Source organism: Bison bison, unplaced genomic scaffold, assembly GCF_000754665.1.
Source record: "Bison bison bison isolate TAMUID 2011002044 unplaced genomic scaffold, Bison_UMD1.0 scf7180017864349, whole genome shotgun sequence".
NCBI classification, from domain to species: Eukaryota; Metazoa; Chordata; class Mammalia; order Artiodactyla; family Bovidae; genus Bison; species Bison bison.
Window position 1 is genome coordinate 1452865 of NW_011494921.1, and position 9977 is coordinate 1462841.

A 9977-nucleotide genomic window follows, 5' to 3' on the forward strand; every position below is an offset into this window, starting at 1 on the left:
GGAGGAGAAGGGGACGACAGAGAATGAGATGGCTGGATGGCATCACGGACTCAATGGACGTGAGTCTCAGTGAACTCTGGGAGTTGGTGATGGACAGGGAGGCCTGGCGTGCTGTGATTCATGGGGTCGCGAAGAGTCGGACACGACTGAGCGACTGATCTGATCTGATCTGATCTGGAGATACCCCAAATGTCACTCAACTAGTAAATGGATGAACACACTGTATTCAGGCAAAAGAATATTACTCAGCAATAAAAAGGAACAAACCATTGATACAAGCAGAAAGGAGCACCTTGCTAAGTGAAGGAGGCCAGACTCCAGTAGCTGCACACCACATGCTTCCATTCACTGTGGGAAAGGCAAAGCTCGACAGGGGACTCAGCGCAGATCTTGGGTGCCAGGGCCTGTTGAAAGGGGGTGGTGTGATTCACTATGAAGGAGCAAGAGGGAATTCTGCAAAGATGGAAACGCCCAGTCTTCTTTATGGTGGTAGCTACACAACTACATGTGTTGCATGCTAAATAGCTTCAGTCATGTCTGACCCTTTGCAACCCCGTGGACCATAGCCTGCCAGGGTCCTCTGTCCATGGGATTTCCCAGGTAATCCCTGGAGTGGGTTGCCACGGCCTCTTCCAGGGGATCTTCCCCACCAATGGGATCGAACACACATCTCAACGTGTGGGCAGGCAGGTTCTTTAGAGCCTTACTAGTGCCACCTGGGAGGAGGCAATGGCGACCCACTCAGTGTTCTCGCCCGGAGAACCGCAGGGACGGGGTGCCTGGCGGGCTGCTGTCCATGGGGTCGCTAGGAGTCGGACACGACTGAGCGACTTCACTTTCACTTTTCACTTCCTGCATTGGAGAAGGAAATGGCAACCCACTCAGTGTTCTTGCCTGGAGAATCCCAGGGACGGGGCGCCTGGAGGGCTGCCGTCCATGGGGTTGCACAGAGTCCGACACGACTGAGCGACAGCAGCAGCAGCAGCAGCAGCGCCAGCTGGGAAGCCATAACTGTATGCACTCGTTGGAGTGCACTGAACTGCAGTCTTAGCAAAGGTGAGTTTTATGGCTTGTACTAAATTATCCTGACTCAATAAAACTGACTTAAAAATCAATCATTTTGTGATTTCCTAAGTATAATGCTGATGTTGAACAAGCTTTCATTGACACTTGATGCAAACCAGGGTGGGGAAGGTGGGCAGGTCCTGTCTTTCAAATCACTAGTCCAGATGTTCTGTTGTAGCTGCTTTGCTCTGTCTGAGCAGAAGACACTTTTTTAGGGGGATAGGGCCCACGACTGACTGCACTGCTCCTGGAGAACAGTGGCCACTACTGGCCCCTCCTGGAAGACGTGCTCTATGCACGGACATCTCCTCACCATCCACACCATCCGTGGATGCCCAGGTATGAAGTGTCAGGTAACTGCTGAGATTGTATTTGCTCAGCTTCAAAGATCTTTCAACCACGCTGTGGAGGCTGTTTCATTATTTATCATAAATGCTCTAATGAATACAGTCATGGACAGGAATCTAGAGCCCTGCAGCCTTCACCCAGCAGATGCAAGTGCAGACAAGTGTCCAGGGGCAGCCGTGAGTGGAGGTGCTCATCCTTCTGTCGTTGTATGTGAATCTACTCTTGTTCTAATGATAACCAGATGATAATTAAGATGATGATAACCAGCATCATCTTAACTCAGAGAATGGAATCTCTTTGGGGACATAGGGCCAACAGATTGTGTGCTTAGGATATAAAGTGTCTAATGCAAAGTTTTAGGGCTCACTACTGAATCTGGGAGATTCTAAGTTTGATTTTAAGAGGGTTTGGGGCTTTAAAAAAAATATTTCCATCATTGATTTATTCCACCCACATCAGTTCAACTTGTAGCCCAAAACAGAATACTTCATGATACTTTTAGTGTCAGCGAAACATAGCAGATACATCATGACCGCCATCCGCAAAGTCATTGCAACAGTGGGTGGGTGTGCAAACCTTAGGACTGAGGTGCAAAACCCACATACTAGCTTTGTGAGCTTGTGAAGTTCATTAATCCCACTGACCCTATTCTCTCTTCTGTAAAGATAACAAATGTCACTTGATGTATTTGCTGTGATGATTAAATGGGATAACATATATGTGAAGAACTTTGCAGGCTGCTTCAACAATCGGTTCCCAGGTGGCTCAGATGGTAAAGAATCTGCCTGCAATACAGGAGGTCCAGGTTCAATCCCTGGGTGGGGAAGATATCTCCACTGGAGTGGGGCAACCCACTGCAGTATTCTTGCCTGGAGAATCCCATGGACAGAGGAGCCTGGCGGGCCACAGTCCATGGGGTCGCAAAGAACTGGACACGACTGAGCAACTAACACTCACTTTAAACAAACAGTAGCTGTTTGCCCAAGTGTTATTTACAGCTCATGGGAGGTGAGGCTCTCTCTTCCCCTTGAGTCCAACCCACACTCTTGTCTTCCTGTAACAGGACTGGCAGTGGTCACTGCTGTCGCCCTTCCCTTTATTTACACAGAAACTTGTGTGCGGCTGCGGGGAGGGGAGGCTTCAGGAACAATGCTGCACCTACCTGGCTCACACTTAGCCACTGTCCCCAGAGCCGAGGCGGAAGCGGCCAGCCTCGGGAGCGTCCACCTGTCAGCGGCAGCTCTTCAGCACCAGCCCGTCGGGGAACTCTCGGCGCCTTTCTCCTACCGGACCTCTCACGGATGACCCCAATCCTTTGCAAAGCTCCCGAGGGTGCTGTGCCTCCACGCAGCCCAGCCTGCTCTGTCCCCCAACACTGGCTCTGCAGACCAAGGGCAACCATGGAGCAATTTTGGCAGGGCACGAAGGATCCTGTTATAGTGAATCTCCAGCCAACAGACACCAACTGGCTTTACCTTCGTGTGACCGAACAACCTTTCCCGTGATAACAAAATCTACCTCAAGGCTACCGGCTCCCCTTGTTTCCAGACACTGGTGATCGTAGAAATTTGGAGTTTGTTTTCATGGTTTCCCTCTCCCAACACCTCTTTATTGCAATATTATTTTTGTTGTTGTTTTGCTGTTTAGTCGCTAAGTCATGTATGACTCTTTTGCAAAGCCACATTCGGGAGCCTGCCAGGCTCCTCTGTCCATGGGATTTTTCAGGCAAGAATACTGGAGTGGGTTGCCATTTCCTTCTCCAGGGGATCTTCCTGACTCAGGGATCGAACCCGCGTCTTGGGTGTCTCCTGCGTTGCAGGTGGATTCTCTACCACTGAGCCACCTGAGAAGCCCAATACTATTATTAATACATAAAATAATGAAAACAGAAAATATTGATAGAAAACATTCCACGTTTCTAACCAAATACATTTATGCCAACAAGTAAAACACAAAACACAGTTTTCACGGGTGAACGTGCTCTCTAGAAGCCAGACTGCGGCATTCCACAACGTCTCAGAGGCCAGAGCAGCCCACAGAGCAAGCAACAGCTCGAGGCCCTGCCACTGGGAGCCCCACTGTGAAAAGAGGTCCTATTGTAGACACATTTACTCTGAATAAATGCTACTGGTTTACATATCCTGAAACTTAATTTTATTATAAAATTAAAAATTTTGATGTCTTTATTTTTTTCACTAACAGTAAATAAAGAATGCTCTAAAAGCTTTAAATATGTGTTTTTCCATGGTTTCTTTGTCACTGAAATAAAAGGCCTAAAAACCTATATATTCTCATATCCAGAATATATAATTTGCAAAACACAATGAGAAAATAAACCGATTAAAAAATAGGCAAAAAATATGAACACACACTTTACCAAATAAGAGATTAAGATGGCCAAATAAACATACGACATGATGCTCAGTCATGGGCTGCAAATGTCAATGAAATTAAAGCCACAATGACATCTTTTAGAATGGCTAAAGTTAAAAGAAACGGACAACTGACACTGCTGACCACTGGCGAGGACGTGGAGCAACTGGGATGCAGAATGGTGCAGGCGCTTCAGAGAATAGCCTCGCGGTCTCTTACCGTGTTAAATAGACACATTTACCGAGTGATCCCAGTGCTTCCCTGAGAGCTCAGCTGGTAAAGAATCCGCCTGCAGTGCAGGAGACCCCAGTTCAATCCCTGGTCAGGAAGACGCCCTGCAGAAGGGACAGGCTGCCCACTCCAGCATTTAGGGCTTCCCTTGTGGCTCAGCTGGTAAAGAATCCGCCTGCAGTGCAGGAGACTTGGGTTCGATCCCTGGGTTGGGAAGATCCCCTGGAGAATGGAAAGGCTCCCCGCTCCAGTATTCTGGCCTGGAGAATTCCATGGACTGTATAGTCCATGGGGTCGCAAAGAGCTGGACACGACTGAGTGGCTTTCACTTTCACTACGATCCCACAACTCCACACCTGGGTATTCATTCACCCAGGAGAAGTGAAAGCATGCGTCCACTCATATTATTATAGCAACTGTATCTGTAATTGCCTCAAGTTGGAAAAAATACAAGTACAGGTGAATAAGTGGTGGTACATCCATAGAATGGAATACTACTCAGCAATAGAAAATGAACCAATCACCGATGTACCCAACAACTTAGCCGGCTCTCAAGGGTGTTGCTGGAAGAAGATAAACTCAAATGGCTCCCTACTGGATGATTCCATTTGGATGACTTTCTGTAATAACAGCACAGAGACAGGGAACAGATGGTGATTACCAGGAATCTGAAGGGAAGGAAGGAGGAAACTGATCACAAAGAGAAATGGGGACTGTGGGGGCACTAAGTATAGCCTACATCCTGACTGCAGCAGCGGTTACCAACCTCTTGTTTTTGTCAAAACTCATAAAACTATATCCCTAAAAAGAGTGAATTGTAGTGGCTATAAATTACAAACTCAATAAACCTGAGGTAAACAAAAACTTGCTTTTTTCCCATGATACAGTAAGTATTTTTGAAAAGTTCTTCTAAGAGCTTTAAATATGCATCTTTTTTTTCATGGTTTCTTTGCCATTGAAATAGAGAGGCCATAAAAACCAATAAAAATGAACTTGCTTTTCCATTTCACTAGGATGATTTACTGCCTCTGCCTAGATTAAGGTAACTCATAGGAGTCTCATCATAAGAATGCAGTTTTTCTTGTGATTCTACAGTCTGTGTAGCCTTGTTTCCAGGGCTACACCTTCTCGTGAGAAATCAAGCACCTTGGTCACACTGAAAGCTTTCGCTGGGCTCCAGTTCCTGCCCATAGGGGTTTGGGCCTATACCACAACCTCTTCTGTGCTGGCAGCCAATTTATTGTCCTCCCCATGGAGGGAGAGAAAGCCAGGACTCTAGGAGAAAGACAAACGTGCCATTCCAACCCACACATTCTAGTGTCCTTCACTCTGCCCAAGTGTCGGAGCTATGAAGGGCCCACCAGGGCCCATTCTAGCTGTGCGGCCCCGTGAGGCAGTGGGGGTGTCTGGGGACGAGCGGGCCCATTCTAGCTGTGTGCCCCCAGTGAGGCCGTGGGGGTGTCTGGGGACGAGCGGGCCCATTCTAGCTGTGTGCCCCCAGTGAGGCCGTGAAGGTGTCTGGGGATGAGAGGGCCCATTCTAGCTGTGCCCCCAGTGAGGCCGTGAAGGTGTCTGGGGACGAGAGGGCAAACCTTCTCCTTGTTCCATCAGATATGGGAGGAGGGTAACTTCATCAGCCCCTCAGGGTAGAATGAATTTACCAGATCAGACCTGGAATTTGGCATTTTAACTTTTATGCTATTAGACATCTTAATCTTCAATGAAGATTTTTTTGGAAAGTGTTTGTACATGCTAGTTTTATTAATACTAAGGGAATGGGGAGAAGAGATACTGGCTAAGCATGAGTGTCAACCTCACCTTGGGGTCAAGATAACTGGAGTGGTGAGGTGGACAGACAGACAGACATAAAGTCAGATTCCCAAGAGAGACCATGGTGCAGTGAGTCACAGAGGGTCGCATCAGAATCACTTAGGGGTCCCTCCATACTTGAAAATTTATTAACTTCAAACCTCGGGCCACATGGGGCTGTTCTACCAAGGGAGGCAGTTCCTCAGCAGGGGCCACCAGGAAGTGCTGGTCCAGGGTTCCCAGCCTCTGTGCCCCACTGTACCTTCGCTGACACCTTCCTGTGATACCACCTGACATGCTTGTGCCCCCTGCTGGCTCCACCACGGCCCAGTTTCAGGTCCCCACCTATTTTCGGCAAGGCTGTAGTAGGTGCAAGGTAGTCCGTTCACCAGCATAGCCCTGGGGAGTCAGAAATTGCACAGATAACCCCTCCCCAGCACTGCAGCAGAGCCATGTTTACAGTCCTCCCCAGCAATCTAGAACCCTGGACTCCCTGGGACTCTCTAATTATCCTCATCCTCTTTTCCAGGGATGCTCATGGCCCAAGCATCAAAAGCACACTGAATAAAAATGATCCAGACTCACCAACCAAACGTTTGGGCCTTTGGATGATTTATCCTTTCTCGCAAAAGGATGTTATGCAGCTCATACCCAGAGCCCCCAAAAGCAGATGGCCAAAGGGAGTCACATGCCATCAGAGACTGTCAAAGAGAAAAAAACTTCAAAATTATACCTCTTCCACCAGGGCCAGCACTTCGGCTCAGGTCACCCTTTCGCCCAGTACCTCACCATCAAGAGTCTGTTCATTAAATCAGCCTAAACGGTGAACACAACATCGTTTATCTGTTTATGAACAGGTTCTTCTACCCAAAGGATCTCACCAATTTCCTTGATTCTATAAATTATCACTTTTCCATGATCTGTGCCAATGGAAGGCAACAGTACTGTAGACCCAGTACCGTCATCATGGGTATCTGGCTTTGGAAGGAATTTCAATGCTGAAATATGAACGCAAGTCTCTCATTTGCAGGACTTCACTGCAGTCTGCAGCAAGGGAGCCTGCTCAGCGGAGAAGGGAGCCCTGACCAGGGCTGGGAAATGCCCCTCCCCTGCTCCCGTAGCACCCTCCCCACACCATCTGATAGAGAGATGGCAATGTGCCTGTGCTAGAGAGATGGCAAGAGGGCCCCACGCCCCCTTCACTGTCTCCCAATCCCCCAGGGTTCCCTGCAGTTCTGCGTGCCCTCCCCTTCAATCTGAGCGGTCCTGTGTCTTGCTCTTCTCAAAGAATGAGGCAGTAGTGCCAGCCTGCCAGTTCAAGCTTAGGTCTCAAAAGCATGAGACGGTTTTGCTTGCTCTCTGGGAACCCAGCCACCACCAGGACAAGCAGGCCAGGGCAGCCTGCTGGGAGAATGAGGGGACTGCAGGGAGAGGGTTCAGTCCAGCATCCAGCTGGCCAACCCCCAGCACACCAGCCAGCAATCTGCACGTGGGTCAGCAAGTCCAGCCAGGCTCACCCAGGCCTAATGAACCAACCAAGCTGAGCCAACCCACAGAGGCGGGAGCTAAGTCAATGGTGGTTGTTTTAAACCACTGAATTTTGGGGTACCTTGTTACACATGTAGAGCCCTCTCTCCTCCTGCCCTATGAAGGTTCCAATATCTCACACTCAAACTGCTCTTTTCCTTACAAGGAGAGCGAAGAAATTAATTCTTTCTATTTCTGAGAGTTGAACTAGGGTGGGGGTAGAAAACACCAGGCTCCATTTCCCTTCAACCCCTCCACCGCACAGCAACCCGCACTTTAAGGAGTTTTACTGGCGGGATCTACGGTGGCTATATTATTAAAACAAGGCACCTTACGTCCCAGCTCTTGTCAAGGTTTCCACCAATGACACAGTATAACCAACATTTGATACCACAGCACGCCACAGAGATCAGAAAGAAGTCAGGTCATTATTTCACAAAAAGATTTGTTTAAACAAGCCATGAAAAAAAGTGTGTTGTCAAATATAAGTTTAATAATCTCTTTATCACATTCCCGTTTTCCATTACTGTCTCCATTTCATCCTGTTTACATCTGTCACACACAACTCTATAATACAGACACAGAGCTATATTTGCTGTCCATTTCCTATCATTTAACTGTCTTTGGATCAGTACAGAATTAGCAAGGATCAGCATGGCAAAGAATATAGCTTCTTCTGAAAGTAGATTCTTATGCGTTTATTTAGCACCTTTTATTTAAGGAGCTCAAGATACTTTAACATTCACTGTAGCATTCTTTTGTTACTTCCAAGTAGGGAAAGTGTCAAAAATTACCATTAGTGCCTTTTTGTAGGAAAAATTTAAAAAAAGAAAGCAGAGAAAGGTAAAGTATCAGTGAGATGTGACAGTCACAGTAGAAACTTGGGGCTTTAGCTCTGCCTTCTCCTCAGTGAACTGTAATATAACCAAAGGTATAATAGTTACTTCCATTTTTATAACATCTCTCTTTGGATGGATGTTATCTCAAAGGGCAGTGCAGACAGTACATTCTCACCAACGGATCATTCTGGCAATAAGCTTATTTCCTGCCATTTTTCATGTCTGCTAAGGAGCCACAGAAATTATAGAGCCACCTCTGCTTCTCCATTAAAAATCATAATCGACAGCTACTATTGTAGCATTTCCAACAGACCTGCAACCAACAGGGAGAAACCCTTGTGTGAGGTCACTGAAGTCTGGACAGTGACTACTATTAGCACTTTCAAAACCTACCAGATCCACAAAATCAATTTTAATGTGCTCAGGCATTGTAACTCTAGTATCTGAGGAAAACAAAGGCTAACTGGCCCAATAGATGAAACACGCCGGGTAACTCCTTTCAACCTGGTCACACTGTATGTTTCCTCACAACAGCACTGATGCTAAGAGAAAGCATCTCTGTGATACATCTTCTTAAGTTCACAATATAAGGACTTGGTTTTTAATTCAGATGCACGGAAAATAACAGGAATGTTTTCCACTTCTACAAGGCTAAACTAAAGACACATATTTAGGAAGAAAATGGGGCCTACTGCCTAACACATTTATGCTCTTCTTGTTTAGAAAGAAACAATGCATATTAACGTCTTTATTCTTCCTTTCTTGAACTTTTGCAGCACCTTCTTTTTTTCACTGAGTGTGCAGGCCACCATCCCATATCCTACTCATTTTCCATGTTTTCCCCATTCTCGAGAATGAGAATGCCAAGTGCAGAAACTTGGAGATTTTTAGAGACTTAGTTACCCAAGTTCTGCTGTCTCTGCTGGGATGGGTATGCACATTCATCTTGGCATATGGATGGGGATGGGGATGAACCATTTTGAGATGGATTAAAGGAGAAAGACACAAATTGCAGCTTTGGGCTGCCCAGAAGTTGACACACACCTAAAAATATTTAGGGGGATTCTCCCTTCCTTTAAAAAAACTGAGAACTCAGAAAAGTTTTCAAAAGCTCAAAGTCTCTCCTCTTGTTTCCCAAGCTTCCCGCCAGGTTTCACATTTCTAGCCTTTTCCCAAAAGTGCTTAATACAGACTCCTCGCCCCCACCCCCTCCATCACTGCACACAGGCACCTGCTTGTGAGAAGGGGTGAAAGAAATATAAAAAAGACCGTCACCCGCAGGAGAATTTTCAAGAAAATCGTTAAACAGTAAAAAGAAAGAAACGGGGTGGGGTGAGGAGACAGTATCAAGAAAAACGTTATGAAAGACAGTGAAATACAAATATCAAATATGGAGAAAGGGCTGGGGGGGAGGATACAGACCCAAATGGAACGGGACAGCCGTAGAAACAGATGCCATTTAGAGACAAACCACTGATGAGCTGATAATGGGAGGTTAAAGGAGAAGAACAACTAGAAAAGGAGGTAAAAAGGGGAGCGACTGAAGACAGCAACGTGTACCTGTGCAATGCGTTGACACTTGACTGTGGACGGCAGAGTAGTAATAACAAACGTACATTCCCCCCTCCCCCCCGCCAAAGTCCTCGATCCCATTTAAGCAAGGTGGACGAAGGACGCCGGGTCATTTCACGCAGCTGTACCGAACGCAGGGGCGTGAAGGCGCAGACCCCGGGCAACGGCCGCGCCCAACAGGGACCACGCCCCTCCAAGACCACGCCCCGTCGC

At 47.1% G+C, this 9977-nt stretch overlaps 1 protein-coding gene across 1 annotated transcript in view; it reads right to left on the bottom strand.

Moving 5' to 3' along the window:
• Positions 1-9977, bottom strand: part of TNFRSF11A (tumor necrosis factor receptor superfamily, member 11a, NFKB activator) — a 69093-nt gene that overhangs the window by 3024 nt on the left and 56092 nt on the right.